Genomic DNA, 25820 nt, shown 5'->3' with positions numbered 1-25820 from the left:
TTATTTTTAACACTGGGATTTCTGTGTTGTTAAAAGTTCAGCGAAATTTTTAATTACTGACCGAGTTAAGAAGTGTCAGCTAAGATTTATCTGCGAGCCAGATACAGTCACGAGAAGAGCTGCATCTGGCAGGCCAACGCCTGGAGTAGGATATGGGAACATCTGAGTACGTGACACACATGCACAGAGTATGTGGTCAGTTCAGTTTTGTGGCTTAGTCATTTGGCAGTAGCTTACACTGTACCATACGAAACTATGACAGTTTGCCGTTTGGTTGGAACCGTTGGAACTATTGAGGCTTACATGAACCACGTGACAGCCCTAGCGGCAACATCAAAGCGTGTCGTAACTCTGTATATACTCTATAGCTCTGAGTGAGACTAGAGACTGACCATTGGCTGATTTATAGCTGAACTCTGATTGGTCGGTCGGTACTCTCACTCTGATTGGCCGATCTTTAGCTGCTCTCTGATTGGCTGATCTTTAGCTGCGCTCTGATTGGTCGGTCGGTACTCTCACTCTGATTACGTTTTAAATATTACTGTAAGCTGCTTACTTTTTAAAGATTACTGTAATCTGATTACTTTTAAAAAGATTACTGTAATCTGATTACTTTTTAAAAATATTGCTGTAATCTGATTACTTTTTAAAGATTACTGTAATATGATTACTTTTTAAAGATTACTGTAATCTGATTACTTTCATAAGATTACTGTAATCTGATTACTTTTTAAAGATTACTGTAATCTGATTACTTTTTAAAGATTACTGTAATCTGTTATTTTTAACACTGGGATTTCTGTGTTGTTAAAAGTTCAGCGAAATTTTTAATTACTGACTGAGTTAAGAAGTGTCAGCTAAGATTTATCTGCGAGCCAGATACAGTCACGAGAAGAGCTGCATCTGGCAGGCCAACGCCTGGAGTAGGATATGGGAACATCTGAGTACGTGACACACATGCACAGAGTATGTGGTCAGTTCAGTTTTGTGGCTTAGTCATTTGGCAGTAGCTTACACTGTACCATACGAAACTATGACAGTTTGCCGTTTGGTTGGAACCGTTGGAACTATTGAGGCTTACATGAACCACGTGACAGCCCTAGCGGCAACATCAAAGCGTGTCGTAACTCTGTATATACTCTATAGCTCTGAGTGAGACTAGAGACTGACCATTGGCTGATTTATAGCTGAACTCTGATTGGTCGGTCGGTACTCTCACTCTGATTGGCCGATCTTTAGCTGCTCTCTGATTGGCTGCGCTCTGATTGGTCGGTCGGTACTCTCACTCTGATTACGTTTTAAATATAACTGTAATCTGATTACTTTTTAAAATATTACTGTAATCTGATTACTTTTTAAATATAACTGTAATCTGATTACTTTTTAAATATTACTGTAATCTGATTACTTTTTAAAAGATTACTGTAATCTGATTACTTTTTAAAGATTACTGTAATCTGATTACTTTTAAAAAGATTACTGTAATCTGATTACTTTTTAAAGATTACTGTAATCTGATTACTTTTTAAAGATTACTGTAATCTGTTATTTTTAACACTGGGATTTCTGTGTTGTTAAAAGTTCAGCGGAATTTTTCATTACTGACTGAGTTAAGAAGTGTCAGCTAAGATTTATCTGCGAGCCAGACACAGTCACGAGAAGAGCTGCATCTGGCAGGCCAACGCCTGGAGTAGGATATGGAAACATCTGAGTACGTGACACACATGCACAGAGTATGTGGCCACAAATTAGAAGTGCAGTGTTGAACTTTTTTCAGTAGTTATTTCTACGTCATCACTGATATGCTTCCAGCCCAGTAACTCTGCTGGGTCTCCTGAAAACGGTCGCTGCGTTGGCCGGGAATCGAACCCGGGTCAACTGCTTGGAAGGCAGCTATGCTCACCACTATACCACCAACGCTGTGATGCACCACATCTGGCCCATCTGGAGTGAGACCGACAGCTAAGTGCTTCAGGGTCAGCTGCGGTTACATCATCCGGCACATACTTCACACCAGAGGTCCACCAAACAGCTTCGTGTGACTCTGTGGCGCAATGGTAGCGCTTCTGACTCCATAGCAGAAGGTTGTGTGTTCAAATCCCATCAGTGTCATCAGTCTGTAATCTCACTCTGATTGGCCGATCTTTAGCTGAACTCTGATTGGTCGGTCTGTATTCTCACTCTGATTGGCCGATCTTTAGCTGCGCTCTGATTGGTCGGTCGGTACTCTCACTCTGATTGGCCGATCTTTAGCTGAGCTCTGATTGGTCGGTCGGTACTCTCACTCTGATTGGCCGATCTTTAACTGCGCTCTGATTGGTCGGTCGGTACTCTCACTCTGATTACGTTTTAAATATTACTGTAATCTGATTACTTTTTAAAATATTACTGTAATCTGATTACTTTTTAAATATTACTGTAATCTGATTACTTTTAAAGATTACTGTAATCTGATTACTTTTTAAAAGATTACTGTAATCTGATTACTTTTTAAAGATTACTGTAATCTGATTACTTTTAAAAAGATTACTGTAATCTGATTACTTTTTAAAGATTACTGTAATCTGTTATTTTTAACACTGGGATTTCTGTGTTGTTAAAAGTTCAGCGAAATTTTTAATTACTGACCGAGTTAAGAAGTGTCAGCTAAGATTTATCTGCGAGCCAGATACAGTCACGAGAAGAGCTGCATCTGGCAGGCCAACGCCTGGAGTAGGATATGGGAACATCTGAGTACGTGACACACATGCACAGAGTATGTGGTCAGTTCAGTTTTGTGGCTTAGTCATTTGGCAGTAGCTTACACTGTACCATACGAAACTATGACAGTTTGCCGTTTGGTTGGAACCGTTGGAACTATTGAGGCTTACATGAACCACGTGACAGCCCTAGCGGCAACATCAAAGCGTGTCGTAACTCTGTATATACTCTATAGCTCTGAGTGAGACTAGAGACTGACCATTGGCTGATTTATAGCTGAACTCTGATTGGTCGGTCGGTACTCTCACTCTGATTGGCCGATCTTTAGCTGCTCTCTGATTGGCTGATCTTTAGCTGCGCTCTGATTGGTCGGTCGGTACTCTCACTCTGATTACGTTTTAAATATTACTGTAAGCTGCTTACTTTTTAAAGATTACTGTAATCTGATTACTTTTAAAAAGATTACTGTAATCTGATTACTTTTTAAAAATATTGCTGTAATCTGATTACTTTTTAAAGATTACTGTAATCTGATTACTTTTTAAAGATTACTGTAATCTGATTACTTTCATAAGATTACTGTAATCTGATTACTTTTTAAAGATTACTGTAATCTGATTACTTTTTAAAGATTACTGTAATCTGTTATTTTTAACACTGGGATTTCTGTTTTGTTAAAAGTTCAGCGGAATTTTTCATTACTGACTGAGTTAAGAAGTGTCAGCTAAGATTTATCTGCGAGCCAGACACAGTCACGAGAAGAGCTGCATCTGGCAGGCCAACGCCTGGAGTAGGATATGGAAACATCTGAGTACGTGACACACATGCACAGAGTATGTGGCCACAAATTAGAAGTGCAGTGTTGAACTTTTTTCAGTAGTTATTTCTACGTCATCACTGATATGCTTCCAGCCCAGTAACTCTGCTGGGTCTCCTGAAAACGGTCGCTGCGTTGGCCGGGAATCGAACCCGGGTCAACTGCTTGGAAGGCAGCTATGCTCACCACTATACCACCAACGCTGTGATGCACCACATCTGGCCCATCTGGAGTGAGACCGACAGCTAAGTGCTTCAGGGTCAGCTGCGGTTACATCATCCGGCACATACTTCACACCAGAGGTCCACCAAACAGCTTCGTGTGACTCTGTGGCGCAATGGTAGCGCTTCTGACTCCATAGCAGAAGGTTGTGTGTTCAAATCCCATCAGTGTCATCAGTCTGTAATCTCACTCTGATTGGCCGATCTTTAGCTGAGCTCTGATTGGTCGGTCTGTATTCTCACTCTGATTGGCCGATCTTTAGCTGCGCTCTGATTGGTCGGTCGGTACTCTCACTCTGATTGGCCGATCTTTAGCTGAGCTCTGATTGGTCGGTCGGTACTCTCACTCTGATTGGCCGATCTTTAACTGCGCTCTGATTGGTCGGTCGGTACTCTCACTCTGATTACGTTTTAAATATTACTGTAATCTGATTACTTTTTAAAATATTACTGTAATCTGATTACTTTTTAAATATTACTGTAATCTGATTACTTTTAAAGATTACTGTAATCTGATTACTTTTTAAAAGATTACTGTAATCTGATTACTTTTTAAAGATTACTGTAATCTGATTACTTTTAAAAAGATTACTGTAATCTGATTACTTTTTAAAGATTACTGTAATCTGTTATTTTTAACACTGGGATTTCTGTGTTGTTAAAAGTTCAGCGAAATTTTTAATTACTGACCGAGTTAAGAAGTGTCAGCTAAGATTTATCTGCGAGCCAGATACAGTCACGAGAAGAGCTGCATCTGGCAGGCCAACGCCTGGAGTAGGATATGGGAACATCTGAGTACGTGACACACATGCACAGAGTATGTGGTCAGTTCAGTTTTGTGGCTTAGTCATTTGGCAGTAGCTTACACTGTACCATACGAAACTATGACAGTTTGCCGTTTGGTTGGAACCGTTGGAACTATTGAGGCTTACATGAACCACGTGACAGCCCTAGCGGCAACATCAAAGCGTGTCGTAACTCTGTATATACTCTATAGCTCTGAGTGAGACTAGAGACTGACCATTGGCTGATTTATAGCTGAACTCTGATTGGTCGGTCGGTACTCTCACTCTGATTGGCCGATCTTTAGCTGCTCTCTGATTGGCTGATCTTTAGCTGCGCTCTGATTGGTCGGTCGGTACTCTCACTCTGATTACGTTTTAAATATTACTGTAAGCTGCTTACTTTTTAAAGATTACTGTAATCTGATTACTTTTAAAAAGATTACTGTAATCTGATTACTTTTTAAAAATATTGCTGTAATCTGATTACTTTTTAAAGATTACTGTAATCTGATTACTTTTTAAAGATTACTGTAATCTGATTACTTTCATAAGATTACTGTAATCTGATTACTTTTTAAAGATTACTGTAATCTGATTACTTTTTAAAGATTACTGTAATCTGTTATTTTTAACACTGGGATTTCTGTTTTGTTAAAAGTTCAGCGGAATTTTTCATTACTGACTGAGTTAAGAAGTGTCAGCTAAGATTTATCTGCGAGCCAGACACAGTCACGAGAAGAGCTGCATCTGGCAGGCCAACGCCTGGAGTAGGATATGGAAACATCTGAGTACGTTACACACATGCACAGAGTATGTGGCCACAAATTAGAAGTGCAGTGTTGAACTTTTTTCAGTAGTTATTTCTACGTCATCACTGATATGCTTCCAGCCCAGTAACTCTGCTGGGTCTCCTGAATAACGGTCGCTGCGTTGGCCGGGAATCGAACCCGGGTCAACTGCTTGGAAGGCAGCTATGCTCACCACTATACCACCAACGCTGTGATGCACCACATCTGGCCCATCTGGAGTGAGACCGACAGCTAAGTGCTTCAGGGTCAGCTGCGGTTACATCATCCGGCACATACTTCACACCAGAGGTCCACCAAACAGCTTCGTGTGACTCTGTGGCGCAATGGTAGCGCTTCTGACTCCAGAGCAGAAGGTTGTGTGTTCAAATCCCATCAGTGTCATCAGTCTGTAATCTCACTCTGATTGGCCGATCTTTAGCTGAGCTCTGATTGGTCGGTCTGTATTCTCACTCTGATTGGCCGATCTTTAGCTGCGCTCTGATTGGTCGGTCGGTACTCTCACTCTGATTGGCCGATCTTTAGCTGAGCTCTGATTGGTCGGTCGGTACTCTCACTCTGATTGGCCGATCTTTAACTGCGCTCTGATTGGTCGGTCGGTACTCTCACTCTGATTACGTTTTAAATATTACTGTAATCTGATTACTTTTTAAAATATTACTGTAATCTGATTACTTTTTAAATATTACTGTAATCTGATTACTTTTAAAGATTACTGTAATCTGATTACTTTTTAAAAGATTACTGTAATCTGATTACTTTTTAAAGATTACTGTAATCTGATTACTTTTAAAAAGATTACTGTAATCTGATTACTTTTTAAAGATTACTGTAATCTGTTATTTTTAACACTGGGATTTCTGTGTTGTTAAAAGTTCAGCGAAATTTTTAATTACTGACCGAGTTAAGAAGTGTCAGCTAAGATTTATCTGCGAGCCAGATACAGTCACGAGAAGAGCTGCATCTGGCAGGCCAACGCCTGGAGTAGGATATGGGAACATCTGAGTACGTGACACACATGCACAGAGTATGTGGTCAGTTCAGTTTTGTGGCTTAGTCATTTGGCAGTAGCTTACACTGTACCATACGAAACTATGACAGTTTGCCGTTTGGTTGGAACCGTTGGAACTATTGAGGCTTACATGAACCACGTGACAGCCCTAGCGGCAACATCAAAGCGTGTCGTAACTCTGTATATACTCTATAGCTCTGAGTGAGACTAGAGACTGACCATTGGCTGATTTATAGCTGAACTCTGATTGGTCGGTCGGTACTCTCACTCTGATTGGCCGATCTTTAGCTGCTCTCTGATTGGCTGATCTTTAGCTGCGCTCTGATTGGTCGGTCGGTACTCTCACTCTGATTACGTTTTAAATATTACTGTAAGCTGCTTACTTTTTAAAGATTACTGTAATCTGATTACTTTTAAAAAGATTACTGTAATCTGATTACTTTTTAAAAATATTGCTGTAATCTGATTACTTTTTAAAGATTACTGTAATCTGATTACTTTTTAAAGATTACTGTAATCTGATTACTTTCATAAGATTACTGTAATCTGATTACTTTTTAAAGATTACTGTAATCTGATTACTTTTTAAAGATTACTGTAATCTGTTATTTTTAACACTGGGATTTCTGTTTTGTTAAAAGTTCAGCGGAATTTTTCATTACTGACTGAGTTAAGAAGTGTCAGCTAAGATTTATCTGCGAGCCAGACACAGTCACGAGAAGAGCTGCATCTGGCAGGCCAACGCCTGGAGTAGGATATGGAAACATCTGAGTACGTTACACACATGCGCAGAGTATGTGGCCACAAATTAGAAGTGCAGTGTTGAACTTTTTTCAGTAGTTATTTCTACGTCATCACTGATATGCTTCCAGCCCAGTAACTCTGCTGGGTCTCCTGAAAACGGTCGCTGCGTTGGCCGGGAATCGAACCCGGGTCAACTGCTTGGAAGGCAGCTATGCTCACCACTATACCACCAACGCTGTGATGCACCACATCTGGCCCATCTGGAGTGAGACCGACAGCTAAGTGCTTCAGGGTCAGCTGCGGTTACATCATCCGGCACATACTTCACACCAGAGGTCCACCAAACAGCTTCGTGTGACTCTGTGGCGCAATGGTAGCGCTTCTGACTCCATAGCAGAAGGTTGTGTGTTCAAATCCCATCAGTGTCATCAGTCTGTAATCTCACTCTGATTGGCCGATCTTTAGCTGAGCTCTGATTGGTCGGTCTGTATTCTCACTCTGATTGGCCGATCTTTAGCTGCGCTCTGATTGGTCGGTCGGTACTCTCACTCTGATTGGCCGATCTTTAGCTGAGCTCTGATTGGTCGGTCGGTACTCTCACTCTGATTGGCCGATCTTTAACTGCGCTCTGATTGGTCGGTCGGTACTCTCACTCTGATTACGTTTTAAATATTACTGTAATCTGATTACTTTTTAAAATATTACTGTAATCTGATTACTTTTTAAATATTACTGTAATCTGATTACTTTTAAAGATTACTGTAATCTGATTACTTTTTAAAAGATTACTGTAATCTGATTACTTTTTAAAGATTACTGTAATCTGATTACTTTTAAAAAGATTACTGTAATCTGATTACTTTTTAAAGATTACTGTAATCTGTTATTTTTAACACTGGGATTTCTGTGTTGTTAAAAGTTCAGCGAAATTTTTAATTACTGACCGAGTTAAGAAGTGTCAGCTAAGATTTATCTGCGAGCCAGATACAGTCACGAGAAGAGCTGCATCTGGCAGGCCAACGCCTGGAGTAGGATATGGGAACATCTGAGTACGTGACACACATGCACAGAGTATGTGGTCAGTTCAGTTTTGTGGCTTAGTCATTTGGCAGTAGCTTACACTGTACCATACGAAACTATGACAGTTTGCCGTTTGGTTGGAACCGTTGGAACTATTGAGGCTTACATGAACCACGTGACAGCCCTAGCGGCAACATCAAAGCGTGTCGTAACTCTGTATATACTCTATAGCTCTGAGTGAGACTAGAGACTGACCATTGGCTGATTTATAGCTGAACTCTGATTGGTCGGTCGGTACTCTCACTCTGATTGGCCGATCTTTAGCTGCTCTCTGATTGGCTGATCTTTAGCTGCGCTCTGATTGGTCGGTCGGTACTCTCACTCTGATTACGTTTTAAATATTACTGTAAGCTGCTTACTTTTTAAAGATTACTGTAATCTGATTACTTTTAAAAAGATTACTGTAATCTGATTACTTTTTAAAAATATTGCTGTAATCTGATTACTTTTTAAAGATTACTGTAATCTGATTACTTTTTAAAGATTACTGTAATCTGATTACTTTCATAAGATTACTGTAATCTGATTACTTTTTAAAGATTACTGTAATCTGATTACTTTTTAAAGATTACTGTAATCTGTTATTTTTAACACTGGGATTTCTGTTTTGTTAAAAGTTCAGCGGAATTTTTCATTACTGACTGAGTTAAGAAGTGTCAGCTAAGATTTATCTGCGAGCCAGACACAGTCACGAGAAGAGCTGCATCTGGCAGGCCAACGCCTGGAGTAGGATATGGAAACATCTGAGTACGTTACACACATGCGCAGAGTATGTGGCCACAAATTAGAAGTGCAGTGTTGAACTTTTTTCAGTAGTTATTTCTACGTCATCACTGATATGCTTCCAGCCCAGTAACTCTGCTGGGTCTCCTGAAAACGGTCGCTGCGTTGGCCGGGAATCGAACCCGGGTCAACTGCTTGGAAGGCAGCTATGCTCACCACTATACCACCAACGCTGTGATGCACCACATCTGGCCCATCTGGAGTGAGACCGACAGCTAAGTGCTTCAGGGTCAGCTGCGGTTACATCATCCGGCACATACTTCACACCAGAGGTCCACCAAACAGCTTCGTGTGACTCTGTGGCGCAATGGTAGCGCTTCTGACTCCATAGCAGAAGGTTGTGTGTTCAAATCCCATCAGTGTCATCAGTCTGTAATCTCACTCTGATTGGCCGATCTTTAGCTGAGCTCTGATTGGTCGGTCTGTATTCTCACTCTGATTGGCCGATCTTTAGCTGCGCTCTGATTGGTCGGTCGGTACTCTCACTCTGATTGGCCGATCTTTAGCTGAGCTCTGATTGGTCGGTCGGTACTCTCACTCTGATTGGCCGATCTTTAACTGCGCTCTGATTGGTCGGTCGGTACTCTCACTCTGATTACGTTTTAAATATTACTGTAATCTGATTACTTTTTAAAATATTACTGTAATCTGATTACTTTTTAAATATTACTGTAATCTGATTACTTTTAAAGATTACTGTAATCTGATTACTTTTTAAAAGATTACTGTAATCTGATTACTTTTTAAAGATTACTGTAATCTGATTACTTTTAAAAAGATTACTGTAATCTGATTACTTTTTAAAGATTACTGTAATCTGTTATTTTTAACACTGGGATTTCTGTGTTGTTAAAAGTTCAGCGAAATTTTTAATTACTGACCGAGTTAAGAAGTGTCAGCTAAGATTTATCTGCGAGCCAGATACAGTCACGAGAAGAGCTGCATCTGGCAGGCCAACGCCTGGAGTAGGATATGGGAACATCTGAGTACGTGACACACATGCACAGAGTATGTGGTCAGTTCAGTTTTGTGGCTTAGTCATTTGGCAGTAGCTTACACTGTACCATACGAAACTATGACAGTTTGCCGTTTGGTTGGAACCGTTGGAACTATTGAGGCTTACATGAACCACGTGACAGCCCTAGCGGCAACATCAAAGCGTGTCGTAACTCTGTATATACTCTATAGCTCTGAGTGAGACTAGAGACTGACCATTGGCTGATTTATAGCTGAACTCTGATTGGTCGGTCGGTACTCTCACTCTGATTGGCCGATCTTTAGCTGCTCTCTGATTGGCTGCGCTCTGATTGGTCGGTCGGTACTCTCACTCTGATTACGTTTTAAATATAACTGTAATCTGATTACTTTTTAAAATATTACTGTAATCTGATTACTTTTTAAATATAACTGTAATCTGATTACTTTTTAAATATTACTGTAATCTGATTACTTTTTAAAAGATTACTGTAATCTGATTACTTTTTAAAGATTACTGTAATCTGATTACTTTTAAAAAGATTACTGTAATCTGATTACTTTTTAAAGATTACTGTAATCTGATTACTTTTTAAAGATTACTGTAATCTGTTATTTTTAACACTGGGATTTCTGTGTTGTTAAAAGTTCAGCGGAATTTTTCATTACTGACTGAGTTAAGAAGTGTCAGCTAAGATTTATCTGCGAGCCAGACACAGTCACGAGAAGAGCTGCATCTGGCAGGCCAACGCCTGGAGTAGGATATGGAAACATCTGAGTACGTGACACACATGCACAGAGTATGTGGCCACAAATTAGAAGTGCAGTGTTGAACTTTTTTCAGTAGTTATTTCTACGTCATCACTGATATGCTTCCAGCCCAGTAACTCTGCTGGGTCTCCTGAAAACGGTCGCTGCGTTGGCCGGGAATCGAACCCGGGTCAACTGCTTGGAAGGCAGCTATGCTCACCACTATACCACCAACGCTGTGATGCACCACATCTGGCCCATCTGGAGTGAGACCGACAGCTAAGTGCTTCAGGGTCAGCTGCGGTTACATCATCCGGCACATACTTCACACCAGAGGTCCACCAAACAGCTTCGTGTGACTCTGTGGCGCAATGGTAGCGCTTCTGACTCCATAGCAGAAGGTTGTGTGTTCAAATCCCATCAGTGTCATCAGTCTGTAATCTCACTCTGATTGGCCGATCTTTAGCTGAGCTCTGATTGGTCGGTCTGTATTCTCACTCTGATTGGCCGATCTTTAGCTGCGCTCTGATTGGTCGGTCGGTACTCTCACTCTGATTGGCCGATCTTTAGCTGAGCTCTGATTGGTCGGTCGGTACTCTCACTCTGATTGGCCGATCTTTAACTGCGCTCTGATTGGTCGGTCGGTACTCTCACTCTGATTACGTTTTAAATATTACTGTAATCTGATTACTTTTTAAAATATTACTGTAATCTGATTACTTTTTAAATATTACTGTAATCTGATTACTTTTAAAGATTACTGTAATCTGATTACTTTTTAAAAGATTACTGTAATCTGATTACTTTTTAAAGATTACTGTAATCTGATTACTTTTAAAAAGATTACTGTAATCTGATTACTTTTTAAAGATTACTGTAATCTGTTATTTTTAACACTGGGATTTCTGTGTTGTTAAAAGTTCAGCGAAATTTTTAATTACTGACCGAGTTAAGAAGTGTCAGCTAAGATTTATCTGCGAGCCAGATACAGTCACGAGAAGAGCTGCATCTGGCAGGCCAACGCCTGGAGTAGGATATGGGAACATCTGAGTACGTGACACACATGCACAGAGTATGTGGTCAGTTCAGTTTTGTGGCTTAGTCATTTGGCAGTAGCTTACACTGTACCATACGAAACTATGACAGTTTGCCGTTTGGTTGGAACCGTTGGAACTATTGAGGCTTACATGAACCACGTGACAGCCCTAGCGGCAACATCAAAGCGTGTCGTAACTCTGTATATACTCTATAGCTCTGAGTGAGACTAGAGACTGACCATTGGCTGATTTATAGCTGAACTCTGATTGGTCGGTCGGTACTCTCACTCTGATTGGCCGATCTTTAGCTGCTCTCTGATTGGCTGATCTTTAGCTGCGCTCTGATTGGTCGGTCGGTACTCTCACTCTGATTACGTTTTAAATATTACTGTAAGCTGCTTACTTTTTAAAGATTACTGTAATCTGATTACTTTTAAAAAGATTACTGTAATCTGATTACTTTTTAAAAATATTGCTGTAATCTGATTACTTTTTAAAGATTACTGTAATCTGATTACTTTTTAAAGATTACTGTAATCTGATTACTTTCATAAGATTACTGTAATCTGATTACTTTTTAAAGATTACTGTAATCTGATTACTTTTTAAAGATTACTGTAATCTGTTATTTTTAACACTGGGATTTCTGTTTTGTTAAAAGTTCAGCGGAATTTTTCATTACTGACTGAGTTAAGAAGTGTCAGCTAAGATTTATCTGCGAGCCAGACACAGTCACGAGAAGAGCTGCATCTGGCAGGCCAACGCCTGGAGTAGGATATGGAAACATCTGAGTACGTTACACACATGCACAGAGTATGTGGCCACAAATTAGAAGTGCAGTGTTGAACTTTTTTCAGTAGTTATTTCTACGTCATCACTGATATGCTTCCAGCCCAGTAACTCTGCTGGGTCTCCTGAATAACGGTCGCTGCGTTGGCCGGGAATCGAACCCGGGTCAACTGCTTGGAAGGCAGCTATGCTCACCACTATACCACCAACGCTGTGATGCACCACATCTGGCCCATCTGGAGTGAGACCGACAGCTAAGTGCTTCAGGGTCAGCTGCGGTTACATCATCCGGCACATACTTCACACCAGAGGTCCACCAAACAGCTTCGTGTGACTCTGTGGCGCAATGGTAGCGCTTCTGACTCCAGAGCAGAAGGTTGTGTGTTCAAATCCCATCAGTGTCATCAGTCTGTAATCTCACTCTGATTGGCCGATCTTTAGCTGAGCTCTGATTGGTCGGTCTGTATTCTCACTCTGATTGGCCGATCTTTAGCTGCGCTCTGATTGGTCGGTCGGTACTCTCACTCTGATTGGCCGATCTTTAGCTGAGCTCTGATTGGTCGGTCGGTACTCTCACTCTGATTGGCCGATCTTTAACTGCGCTCTGATTGGTCGGTCGGTACTCTCACTCTGATTACGTTTTAAATATTACTGTAATCTGATTACTTTTTAAAATATTACTGTAATCTGATTACTTTTTAAATATTACTGTAATCTGATTACTTTTAAAGATTACTGTAATCTGATTACTTTTTAAAAGATTACTGTAATCTGATTACTTTTTAAAGATTACTGTAATCTGATTACTTTTAAAAAGATTACTGTAATCTGATTACTTTTTAAAGATTACTGTAATCTGTTATTTTTAACACTGGGATTTCTGTGTTGTTAAAAGTTCAGCGAAATTTTTAATTACTGACCGAGTTAAGAAGTGTCAGCTAAGATTTATCTGCGAGCCAGATACAGTCACGAGAAGAGCTGCATCTGGCAGGCCAACGCCTGGAGTAGGATATGGGAACATCTGAGTACGTGACACACATGCACAGAGTATGTGGTCAGTTCAGTTTTGTGGCTTAGTCATTTGGCAGTAGCTTACACTGTACCATACGAAACTATGACAGTTTGCCGTTTGGTTGGAACCGTTGGAACTATTGAGGCTTACATGAACCACGTGACAGCCCTAGCGGCAACATCAAAGCGTGTCGTAACTCTGTATATACTCTATAGCTCTGAGTGAGACTAGAGACTGACCATTGGCTGATTTATAGCTGAACTCTGATTGGTCGGTCGGTACTCTCACTCTGATTGGCCGATCTTTAGCTGCTCTCTGATTGGCTGATCTTTAGCTGCGCTCTGATTGGTCGGTCGGTACTCTCACTCTGATTACGTTTTAAATATTACTGTAAGCTGCTTACTTTTTAAAGATTACTGTAATCTGATTACTTTTAAAAAGATTACTGTAATCTGATTACTTTTTAAAAATATTGCTGTAATCTGATTACTTTTTAAAGATTACTGTAATCTGATTACTTTTTAAAGATTACTGTAATCTGATTACTTTCATAAGATTACTGTAATCTGATTACTTTTTAAAGATTACTGTAATCTGATTACTTTTTAAAGATTACTGTAATCTGTTATTTTTAACACTGGGATTTCTGTTTTGTTAAAAGTTCAGCGGAATTTTTCATTACTGACTGAGTTAAGAAGTGTCAGCTAAGATTTATCTGCGAGCCAGACACAGTCACGAGAAGAGCTGCATCTGGCAGGCCAACGCCTGGAGTAGGATATGGAAACATCTGAGTACGTTACACACATGCGCAGAGTATGTGGCCACAAATTAGAAGTGCAGTGTTGAACTTTTTTCAGTAGTTATTTCTACGTCATCACTGATATGCTTCCAGCCCAGTAACTCTGCTGGGTCTCCTGAAAACGGTCGCTGCGTTGGCCGGGAATCGAACCCGGGTCAACTGCTTGGAAGGCAGCTATGCTCACCACTATACCACCAACGCTGTGATGCACCACATCTGGCCCATCTGGAGTGAGACCGACAGCTAAGTGCTTCAGGGTCAGCTGCGGTTACATCATCCGGCACATACTTCACACCAGAGGTCCACCAAACAGCTTCGTGTGACTCTGTGGCGCAATGGTAGCGCTTCTGACTCCATAGCAGAAGGTTGTGTGTTCAAATCCCATCAGTGTCATCAGTCTGTAATCTCACTCTGATTGGCCGATCTTTAGCTGAGCTCTGATTGGTCGGTCTGTATTCTCACTCTGATTGGCCGATCTTTAGCTGCGCTCTGATTGGTCGGTCGGTACTCTCACTCTGATTGGCCGATCTTTAGCTGAGCTCTGATTGGTCGGTCGGTACTCTCACTCTGATTGGCCGATCTTTAACTGCGCTCTGATTGGTCGGTCGGTACTCTCACTCTGATTACGTTTTAAATATTACTGTAATCTGATTACTTTTTAAAATATTACTGTAATCTGATTACTTTTTAAATATTACTGTAATCTGATTACTTTTAAAGATTACTGTAATCTGATTACTTTTTAAAAGATTACTGTAATCTGATTACTTTTTAAAGATTACTGTAATCTGATTACTTTTAAAAAGATTACTGTAATCTGATTACTTTTTAAAGATTACTGTAATCTGTTATTTTTAACACTGGGATTTCTGTGTTGTTAAAAGTTCAGCGAAATTTTTAATTACTGACCGAGTTAAGAAGTGTCAGCTAAGATTTATCTGCGAGCCAGATACAGTCACGAGAAGAGCTGCATCTGGCAGGCCAACGCCTGGAGTAGGATATGGGAACATCTGAGTACGTGACACACATGCACAGAGTATGTGGTCAGTTCAGTTTTGTGGCTTAGTCATTTGGCAGTAGCTTACACTGTACCATACGAAACTATGACAGTTTGCCGTTTGGTTGGAACCGTTGGAACTATTGAGGCTTACATGAACCACGTGACAGCCCTAGCGGCAACATCAAAGCGTGTCGTAACTCTGTATATACTCTATAGCTCTGAGTGAGACTAGAGACTGACCATTGGCTGATTTATAGCTGAACTCTGATTGGTCGGTCGGTACTCTCACTCTGATTGGCCGATCTTTAGCTGCTCTCTGATTGGCTGATCTTTAGCTGCGCTCTGATTGGTCGGTCGGTACTCTCACTCTGATTACGTTTTAAATATTACTGTAAGCTGCTTACTTTTTAAAGATTACTGTAATCTGATTACTTTTAAAAAGATTACTGTAATCTGATTACTTTTTAAAAATATTGCTGTAATCTGATTACTTTTTAAAGATTACTGTAATCTGATTACTTTTTAAAGATTACTGTAATCTGATTACTTTCATAAGATTACTGTAATCTGATTACTTTTTAAAGATTACTGTAATCTGATTACTTTTTAAAGATTACTGTAATCTGTTATTTTTAACACTGGGATTTCTGTTTTGTTAAAAGTTCAGCGGAATTTTTCATTACTGACTGAGTTAAGAAGTGTCAGCTAAGATTTATCTGCGAGCCAGACACAGTCACGAGAAGAGCTGCATCTGGCAGGCCAACGCCTGGAGTAGGATATGGAAACATCTGAGTACGTTACACACATGCGCAGAGTATGTGGCCACAAATTAGAAGTGCAGTGTTGAACTTTTTTCAGTAGTTATTTCTACGTCATCACTGATATGCTTCCAGCCCAGTAACTCTGCTGGGTCTCCTGAAAACGGTCGCTGCGTTGGCCGGGAATCGAACCCGGGTCAACTGCTTGGAAGGCAGCTATGCTCACCACTATACCACCAACGCTGTGATGCACCACATCTGGCCCATCTGGAGTGAGACCGACAGCTAAGTGCTTCAGGGTCAGCTGCGGTTACATCATCCGGCACATACTTCACACCAGAGGTCCACCAAACAGCTTCGTGTGACTCTGTGGCGCAATGGTAGCGCTTCTGACTCCATAGCAGAAGGTTGTGTGTTCAAATCCCATCAGTGTCATCAGTCTGTAATCTCACTCTGATTGGCCGATCTTTAGCTGAGCTCTGATTGGTCGGTCTGTATTCTCACTCTGATTGGCCGATCTTTAGCTGCGCTCTGATTGGTCGGTCGGTACTCTCACTCTGATTGGCCGATCTTTAGCTGAGCTCTGATTGGTCGGTCGGTACTCTCACTCTGATTGGCCGATCTTTAACTGCGCTCTGATTGGTCGGTCGGTACTCTCACTCTGATTACGTTTTAAATATTACTGTAATCTGATTACTTTTTAAAATATTACTGTAATCTGATTACTTTTTAAATATTACTGTAATCTGATTACTTTTGAAGATTACTGTAATCTGATTACTTTTTAAAAGATTACTGTAATCTGATTACTTTTTAAAGATTACTGTAATCTGATTACTTTTAAAAAGATTACTGTAATCTGATTACTTTTTAAAGATTACTGTAATCTGTTATTTTTAACACTGGGATTTCTGTGTTGTTAAAAGTTCAGCGAAATTTTTAATTACTGACCGAGTTAAGAAGTGTCAGCTAAGATTTATCTGCGAGCCAGATACAGTCACGAGAAGAGCTGCATCTGGCAGGCCAACGCCTGGAGTAGGATATGGGAACATCTGAGTACGTGACACACATGCACAGAGTATGTGGTCAGTTCAGTTTTGTGGCTTAGTCATTTGGCAGTAGCTTACACTGTACCATACGAAACTATGACAGTTTGCCGTTTGGTTGGAACCGTTGGAACTATTGAGGCTTACATGAACCACGTGACAGCCCTAGCGGCAACATCAAAGCGTGTCGTAACTCTGTATATACTCTATAGCTCTGAGTGAGACTAGAGACTGACCATTGGCTGATTTATAGCTGAACTCTGATTGGTCGGTCGGTACTCTCACTCTGATTGGCCGATCTTTAGCTGCTCTCTGATTGGCTGATCTTTAGCTGCGCTCTGATTGGTCGGTCGGTACTCTCACTCTGATTACGTTTTAAATATTACTGTAAGCTGCTTACTTTTTAAAGATTACTGTAATCTGATTACTTTTAAAAAGATTACTGTAATCTGATTACTTTTTAAAAATATTGCTGTAATCTGATTACTTTTTAAAGATTACTGTAATCTGATTACTTTTTAAAGATTACTGTAATCTGATTACTTTCATAAGATTACTGTAATCTGATTACTTTTTAAAGATTACTGTAATCTGATTACTTTTTAAAGATTACTGTAATCTGTTATTTTTAACACTGGGATTTCTGTTTTGTTAAAAGTTCAGCGGAATTTTTCATTACTGACTGAGTTAAGAAGTGTCAGCTAAGATTTATCTGCGAGCCAGACACAGTCACGAGAAGAGCTGCATCTGGCAGGCCAACGCCTGGAGTAGGATATGGAAACATCTGAGTACGTTACACACATGCACAGAGTATGTGGCCACAAATTAGAAGTGCAGTGTTGAACTTTTTTCAGTAGTTATTTCTACGTCATCACTGATATGCTTCCAGCCCAGTAACTCTGCTGGGTCTCCTGAATAACGGTCGCTGCGTTGGCCGGGAATCGAACCCGGGTCAACTGCTTGGAAGGCAGCTATGCTCACCACTATACCACCAACGCTGTGATGCACCACATCTGGCCCATCTGGAGTGAGACCGACAGCTAAGTGCTTCAGGGTCAGCTGCGGTTACATCATCCGGCACATACTTCACACCAGAGGTCCACCAAACAGCTTCGTGTGACTCTGTGGCGCAATGGTAGCGCTTCTGACTCCAGAGCAGAAGGTTGTGTGTTCAAATCCCATCAGTGTCATCAGTCTGTAATCTCACTCTGATTGGCCGATCTTTAGCTGAGCTCTGATTGGTCGGTCTGTATTCTCACTCTGATTGGCCGATCTTTAGCTGCGCTCTGATTGGTCGGTCGGTACTCTCACTCTGATTGGCCGATCTTTAGCTGAGCTCTGATTGGTCGGTCGGTACTCTCACTCTGATTGGCCGATCTTTAACTGCGCTCTGATTGGTCGGTCGGTACTCTCACTCTGATTACGTTTTAAATATTACTGTAATCTGATTACTTTTTAAAATATTACTGTAATCTGATTACTTTTTAAATATTACTGTAATCTGATTACTTTTAAAGATTACTGTAATCTGATTACTTTTTAAAAGATTACTGTAATCTGATTACTTTTTAAAGATTACTGTAATCTGATTACTTTTAAAAAGATTACTGTAATCTGATTACTTTTTAAAGATTACTGTAATCTGTTATTTTTAACACTGGGATTTCTGTGTTGTTAAAAGTTCAGCGAAATTTTTAATTACTGACCGAGTTAAGAAGTGTCAGCTAAGATTTATCTGCGAGCCAGATACAGTCACGAGAAGAGCTGCATCTGGCAGGCCAACGCCTGGAGTAGGATATGGGAACATCTGAGTACGTGACACACATGCACAGAGTATGTGGTCAGTTCAGTTTTGTGGCTTAGTCATTTGGCAGTAGCTTACACTGTACCATACGAAACTATGACAGTTTGCCGTTTGGTTGGAACCGTTGGAACTATTGAGGCTTACATGAACCACGTGACAGCCCTAGCGGCAACATCAAAGCGTGTCGTAACTCTGTATATACTCTATAGCTCTGAGTGAGACTAGAGACTGACCATTGGCTGATTTATAGCTGAACTCTGATTGGTCGGTCGGTACTCTCACTCTGATTGGCCGATCTTTAGCTGCTCTCTGATTGGCTGATCTTTAGCTGCGCTCTGATTGGTCGGTCGGTACTCTCACTCTGATTACGTTTTAAATATTACTGTAAGCTGCTTACTTTTTAAAGATTACTGTAATCTGATTACTTTTAAAAAGATTACTGTAATCTGATTACTTTTTAAAAATATTGCTGTAATCTGATTACTTTTTAAAGATTACTGTAATCTGATTACTTTTTAAAGATTACTGTAATCTGATTACTTTCATAAGATTACTGTAATCTGATTACTTTTTAAAGATTACTGTAATCTGATTACTTTTTAAAGATTACTGTAATCTGTTATTTTTAACACTGGGATTTCTGTTTTGTTAAAAGTTCAGCGGAATTTTTCATTACTGACTGAGTTAAGAAGTGTCAGCTAAGATTTATCTGCGAGCCAGACACAGTCACGAGAAGAGCTGCATCTGGCAGGCCAACGCCTGGAGTAGGATATGGAAACATCTGAGTACGTGACACACATGCACAGAGTATGTGGCCACAAATTAGAAGTGCAGTGTTGAACTTTTTTCAGTAGTTATTTCTACGTCATCACTGATATGCTTCCAGCCCAGTAACTCTGCTGGGTCTCCTGAAAACGGTCGCTGCGTTGGCCGGGAATCGAACCCGGGTCAACTGCTTGGAAGGCAGCTATGCTCACCACTATACCACCAACGCTGTGATGCACCACATCTGGCCCATCTGGAGTGAGACCGACAGCTAAGTGCTTCAGGGTCAGCTGCGGTTACATCATCCGGCACATACTTCACACCAGAGGTCCACCAAACAGCTTCGTGTGACTCTGTGGCGCAATGGTAGCGCTTCTGACTCCATAGCAGAAGGTTGTGTGTTCAAATCCCATCAGTGTCATCAGTCTGTAATCTCACTCTGATTGGCCGATCTTTAGCTGAGCTCTGATTGGTCGGTCTGTATTCTCACTCTGATTGGCCGATCTTTAGCTGCGCTCTGATTGGTCGGTCGGTACTCTCACTCTGATTGGCCGATCTTTAGCTGAGCTCTGATTGGTCGGTCGGTACTCTCACTCTGATTGGCCGATCTTTAACTGCGCTCTGATTGGTCGGTCGGTACTCTCACTCTGATTACGTTTTAAATATTACTGTAATCTGATTACTTTTTAAAATATTACTGTAATCTGATTACTTTTTAAATATTACTGTAATCTGATTACTTTTAAAGATTACTGTAATCTGATTACTTTTTAAAGATTACTGTAATCTGATTACTTTTAAAAAGATTACTGTAATCTGATTACTTTTTAAAGATTACTGTAATCTGTTATTTTTAACACTGGGATTTCTGTGTTGTTAAAAGTTCAGCGAAATTTTTAATTACTGACCGAGTTAAGAAGTGTCAGCTAAGATTTATCTGCGAGCCAGATACAGTCACGAGAAGAGCTGCATCTGGCAGGCCAACGCCTGGAGTAGGATATGGGAACATCTGAGTACGTGACACACATGCACAGAGTATGTGGTCAGTTCAGTTTTGTGGCTTAGTCATTTGGCAGTAGCTTACACTGTACCATACGAAACTATGACAGTTTGCCGTTTGGTTGGAACCGTTGGAACTATTGAGGCTTACATGAACCACGTGACAGCCCTAGCGGCAACATCAAAGCGTGTCGTAACTCTGTATATACTCTATAGCTCTGAGTGAGACTAGAGACTGACCATTGGCTGATTTATAGCTGAACTCTGATTGGTCGGTCGGTACTCTCACTCTGATTGGCCGATCTTTAGCTGCTCTCTGATTGGCTGATCTTTAGCTGCGCTCTGATTGGTCGGTCGGTACTCTCACTCTGATTACGTTTTAAATATTACTGTAAGCTGCTTACTTTTTAAAGATTACTGTAATCTGATTACTTTTAAAAAGATTACTGTAATCTGATTACTTTTTAAAAATATTGCTGTAATCTGATTACTTTTTAAAGATTACTGTAATCTGATTACTTTTTAAAGATTACTGTAATCTGATTACTTTCATAAGATTACTGTAATCTGATTACTTTTTAAAGATTACTGTAATCTGATTACTTTTTAAAGATTACTGTAATCTGTTATTTTTAACACTGGGATTTCTGTTTTGTTAAAAGTTCAGCGGAATTTTTCATTACTGACTGAGTTAAGAAGTGTCAGCTAAGATTTATCTGCGAGCCAGACACAGTCACGAGAAGAGCTGCATCTGGCAGGCCAACGCCTGGAGTAGGATATGGAAACATCTGAGTACGTTACACACATGCACAGAGTATGTGGCCACAAATTAGAAGTGCAGTGTTGAACTTTTTTCAGTAGTTATTTCTACGTCATCACTGATATGCTTCCAGCCCAGTAACTCTGCTGGGTCTCCTGAATAACGGTCGCTGCGTTGGCCGGGAATCGAACCCGGGTCAACTGCTTGGAAGGCAGCTATGCTCACCACTATACCACCAACGCTGTGATGCACCACATCTGGCCCATCTGGAGTGAGACCGACAGCTAAGTGCTTCAGGGTCAGCTGCGGTTACATCATCCGGCACATACTTCACACCAGAGGTCCACCAAACAGCTTCGTGTGACTCTGTGGCGCAATGGTAGCGCTTCTGACTCCATAGCAGAAGGTTGTGTGTTCAAATCCCATCAGTGTCATCAGTCTGTAATCTCACTCTGATTGGCCGATCTTTAGCTGAGCTCTGATTGGTCGGTCTGTATTCTCACTCTGATTGGCCGATCTTTAGCTGCGCTCTGATTGGTCGGTCGGTACTCTCACTCTGATTGGCCGATCTTTAGCTGAGCTCTGATTGGTCGGTCGGTACTCTCACTCTGATTGGCCGATCTTTAACTGCGCTCTGATTGGTCGGTCGGTACTCTCACTCTGATTACGTTTTAAATATTACTGTAATCTGATTACTTTTTAAAATATTACTGTAATCTGATTACTTTTTAAATATTACTGTAATCTGATTACTTTTAAAGATTACTGTAATCTGATTACTTTTTAAAAGATTACTGTAATCTGATTACTTTTAAAAAGATTACTGTAATCTGATTACTTTTTAAAGATTACTGTAATCTGTTATTTTTAACACTGGGATTTCTGTGTTGTTAAAAGTTCAGCGAAATTTTTAATTACTGACCGAGTTAAGAAGTGTCAGCTAAGATTTATCTGCGAGCCAGATACAGTCACGAGAAGAGCTGCATCTGGCAGGCCAACGCCTGGAGTAGGATATGGGAACATCTGAGTACGTGACACACATGCACAGAGTATGTGGTCAGTTCAGTTTTGTGGCTTAGTCATTTGGCAGTAGCTTACACTGTACCATACGAAACTATGACAGTTTGCCGTTTGGTTGGAACCGTTGGAACTATTGAGGCTTACATGAACCACGTGACAGCCCTAGCGGCAACATCAAAGCGTGTCGTAACTCTGTATATACTCTATAGCTCTGAGTGAGACTAGAGACTGACCATTGGCTGATTTATAGCTGAACTCTGATTGGTCGGTCGGTACTCTCACTCTGATTGGCCGATCTTTAGCTGCTCTCTGATTGGCTGATCTTTAGCTGCGCTCTGATTGGTCGGTCGGTACTCTCACTCTGATTACGTTTTAAATATTACTGTAAGCTGCTTACTTTTTAAAGATTACTGTAATCTGATTACTTTTAAAAAGATTACTGTAATCTGATTACTTTTTAAAAATATTGCTGTAATCTGATTACTTTTTAAAGATTACTGTAATCTGATTACTTTTTAAAGATTACTGTAATCTGATTACTTTCATAAGATTACTGTAATCTGATTACTTTTTAAAGATTACTGTAATCTGATTACTTTTTAAAGATTACTGTAATCTGTTATTTTTAACACTGGGATTTCTGTTTTGTTAAAAGTTCAGCGGAATTTTTCATTACTGACTGAGTTAAGAAGTGTCAGCTAAGATTTATCTGCGAGCCAGACACAGTCACGAGAAGAGCTGCATCTGGCAGGCCAACGCCTGGAGTAGGATATGGAAACATCTGAGTACGTTACACACATGCACAGAGTATGTGGCCACAAATTAGAAGTGCAGTGTTGAACTTTTTTCAGTAGTTATTTCTACGTCATCACTGATATGCTTCCAGCCCAGTAACTCTGCTGGGTCTCCTGAAAACGGTCGCTGCGTTGGCCGGGAATCGAACCCGGGTCAACTGCTTGGAAGGCAGCTATGCTCACCACTATACCACCAACGCTGTGATGCACCACATCTGGCCCATCTGGAGTGAGACCGACAGCTAAGTGCTTCAGGGTCAGCTGCGGTTACATCATCCGGCACATACTTCACACCAGAGGTCCACCAAACAGCTTCGTGTGACTCTGTGGCGCAATGGTAGCGCTTCTGACTCCATAGCAGAAGGTTGTGTGTTCAAATCCCATCAGTGTCATTAGTCTGTAATCTCACTCTGATTGGCCGATCTTTAGCTGAGCTCTGATTGGTCGGTCTGTATTCTCACTCTGATTGGCCGATCTTTAGCTGCGCTCTGATTGGTCGGTCGGTACTCTCACTCTGATTGGCCGATCTTTAGCTGAGCTCTGATTGGTCGGTCGGTACTCTCACTCTGATTGGCCGATCTTTAACTGCGCTCTGATTGGTCGGTCGGTACTCTCACTCTGATTACGTTTTAAATATTACTGTAATCTGATTACTTTTTAAAATATTACTGTAATCTGATTACTTTTAAAGATTACTGTAATCTGATTACTTTTTAAAAGATTACTGTAATCTGATTACTTTTTAAAGATTACTGTAATCTGATTACTCTTTAAAGATTACTGTAATCTGTTATTTTTAACACTGGGATTTCTGTGTTGTTAAAAGTTCAGCGGAATTTTTCATTACTGACTGAGTTAAGAAGTGTCAGCTAAGATTTATCTGCGAGCCAGATACAGTCACGAGAAGAGCTGCATCTGGCAGGCCAACGCCTGGAGTAGGATATGGAAACATCTGAGTACGTGACACACATGCACAGAGTATGTGGCCACAAATTAGAAGTGCAGTGTTGAACTTTTTTCAGTAGTTATTTCTACGTCATCACTGATATGCTTCCAGCCCAGTAACTCTGCTGGGTCTCCTGAAAACGGTCGCTGCGTTGGCCGGGAATCGAACCCGGGTCAACTGCTTGGAAGGCAGCTATGCTCACCACTATACCACCAACGCTGTGATGCACCACATCTGGCCCATCTGGAGTGAGACCGACAGCTAAGTGCTTCAGGGTCAGCTGCGGTTACATCATCCGGCACATACTTCACACCAGAGGTCCACCAAACAGCTTCGTGTGACTCTGTGGCGCAATGGTAGCGCTTCTGACTCCATAGCAGAAGGTTGTGTGTTCAAATCCCATCAGTGTCATCAGTCTGTAATCTCACTCTGATTGGCCGATCTTTAGCTGAGCTCTGATTGGTCGGTCTGTATTCTCACTCTGATTGGCCGATCTTTAGCTGCGCTCTGATTGGTCGGTCGGTACTCTCACTCTGATTGGCCGATCTTTAGCTGAGCTCTGATTGGTCGGTCGGTACTCTCACTCTGATTGGCCGATCTTTAACTGCGCTCTGATTGGTCGGTCGGTACTCTCACTCTGATTACTTTTTAAATATAACTGTAATCTGATTACTTTTTAAAAGATTACTGTAATCTGATTACTTTTTAAAAATATTGCTGTAATCTGATTACTTTTTAAAGATTACTGTAATATGATTACTTTTTAAAGATTACTGTAATCTGATTACTTTCATAAGATTACTGTAATCTGATTACTTTTTAAAGATTACTGTAATCTGTTATTTTTAACACTGGGATTTCTGTTTTGTTAAAAGTTCAGCGGAATTTTTCATTACTGACTGAGTTAAGAAGTGTCAGCTAAGATTTATCTGCGAGCCAGACACAGTCACGAGAAGAGCTGCATCTGGCAGGCTAACGCCTGGAGTAGGATATGGAAACATCTGAGTACGTGACACACATGCACAGAGTATGTGGCCACAAATTAGAAGTGCAGTGTTGAACTTTTTTCAGTAGTTATTTCTACGTCATCACTGATATGCTTCCAGCCCAGTAACTCTGCTGGGTCTCCTGAAAACGGTCGCTGCGTTGGCCGGGAATCGAACCCGGGTCAACTGCTTGGAAGGCAGCTATGCTCACCACTATACCACCAACGCTGTGATGCACCACATCTGGCCCATCTGGAGTGAGACCGACAGCTAAGTGCTTCAGGGTCAGCTGCGGTTACATCATCCGGCACATACTTCACACCAGAGGTCCACCAAACAGCTTCGTGTGACTCTGTGGCGCAATGGTAGCGCTTCTGACTCCATAGCAGAAGGTTGTGTGTTCAAATCCCATCAGTGTCATCAGTCTGTAATCTCACTCTGATTGGCCGATCTTTAGCTGAGCTCTGATTGGTCGGTCTGTATTCTCACTCTGATTGGCCGATCTTTAGCTGCGCTCTGATTGGTCGGTCGGTACTCTCACTCTGATTGGCCGATCTTTAGCTGAGCTCTGATTGGTCGGTCGGTACTCTCACTCTGATTGGCCGATCTTTAACTGCGCTCTGATTGGTCGG

At 40.9% G+C, this 25820-nt stretch overlaps 1 protein-coding gene and 15 non-coding genes across 16 annotated transcripts in view; 1 reads left to right on the top strand and 15 right to left on the bottom strand.

Moving 5' to 3' along the window:
• LOC140277470 (polyunsaturated fatty acid lipoxygenase ALOX12-like) overlaps positions 1 to 25820 on the top strand; it is a 124472-nt gene that overhangs the window by 70809 nt on the left and 27843 nt on the right. The window lies entirely within an intron of this gene.
• Positions 1849 to 1920, bottom strand: trnag-ucc (transfer RNA glycine (anticodon UCC)). The gene has a single exon. It is a non-coding gene; the product is annotated as a tRNA-Gly (tRNA).
• trnag-ucc (transfer RNA glycine (anticodon UCC)) lies at positions 3649 to 3720 on the bottom strand. Its single transcript has one exon. It is a non-coding gene; the product is annotated as a tRNA-Gly (tRNA).
• Positions 5450 to 5521, bottom strand: trnag-ucc (transfer RNA glycine (anticodon UCC)). The gene has a single exon. It is a non-coding gene; the product is annotated as a tRNA-Gly (tRNA).
• On the bottom strand, positions 7250 to 7321 carry trnag-ucc (transfer RNA glycine (anticodon UCC)). The gene has a single exon. It is a non-coding gene; the product is annotated as a tRNA-Gly (tRNA).
• On the bottom strand, positions 9050 to 9121 carry trnag-ucc (transfer RNA glycine (anticodon UCC)). The gene has a single exon. It is a non-coding gene; the product is annotated as a tRNA-Gly (tRNA).
• Positions 10839 to 10910, bottom strand: trnag-ucc (transfer RNA glycine (anticodon UCC)). The gene has a single exon. It is a non-coding gene; the product is annotated as a tRNA-Gly (tRNA).
• Positions 12640 to 12711, bottom strand: trnag-ucc (transfer RNA glycine (anticodon UCC)). The gene has a single exon. It is a non-coding gene; the product is annotated as a tRNA-Gly (tRNA).
• On the bottom strand, positions 14440 to 14511 carry trnag-ucc (transfer RNA glycine (anticodon UCC)). The gene has a single exon. It is a non-coding gene; the product is annotated as a tRNA-Gly (tRNA).
• On the bottom strand, positions 16240 to 16311 carry trnag-ucc (transfer RNA glycine (anticodon UCC)). Its single transcript has one exon. It is a non-coding gene; the product is annotated as a tRNA-Gly (tRNA).
• On the bottom strand, positions 18041 to 18112 carry trnag-ucc (transfer RNA glycine (anticodon UCC)). The gene has a single exon. It is a non-coding gene; the product is annotated as a tRNA-Gly (tRNA).
• Positions 19841 to 19912, bottom strand: trnag-ucc (transfer RNA glycine (anticodon UCC)). The gene has a single exon. It is a non-coding gene; the product is annotated as a tRNA-Gly (tRNA).
• On the bottom strand, positions 21613 to 21684 carry trnag-ucc (transfer RNA glycine (anticodon UCC)). The gene has a single exon. It is a non-coding gene; the product is annotated as a tRNA-Gly (tRNA).
• trnag-ucc (transfer RNA glycine (anticodon UCC)) lies at positions 23385 to 23456 on the bottom strand. The gene has a single exon. It is a non-coding gene; the product is annotated as a tRNA-Gly (tRNA).
• Positions 24350 to 24421, bottom strand: trnag-ucc (transfer RNA glycine (anticodon UCC)). The gene has a single exon. It is a non-coding gene; the product is annotated as a tRNA-Gly (tRNA).
• Positions 25345 to 25416, bottom strand: trnag-ucc (transfer RNA glycine (anticodon UCC)). Its single transcript has one exon. It is a non-coding gene; the product is annotated as a tRNA-Gly (tRNA).

The sequence above is a fragment of the Leuresthes tenuis genome, unplaced genomic scaffold (genome assembly GCF_036924035.1).
Source record: "Leuresthes tenuis unplaced genomic scaffold, fLeuTen1.0.hap1 SCAF_19, whole genome shotgun sequence".
Taxonomy (NCBI): Eukaryota; Metazoa; Chordata; class Actinopteri; order Atheriniformes; family Atherinopsidae; genus Leuresthes; species Leuresthes tenuis.
This window is presented reverse-complemented; position numbering and strand designations above follow the sequence as displayed.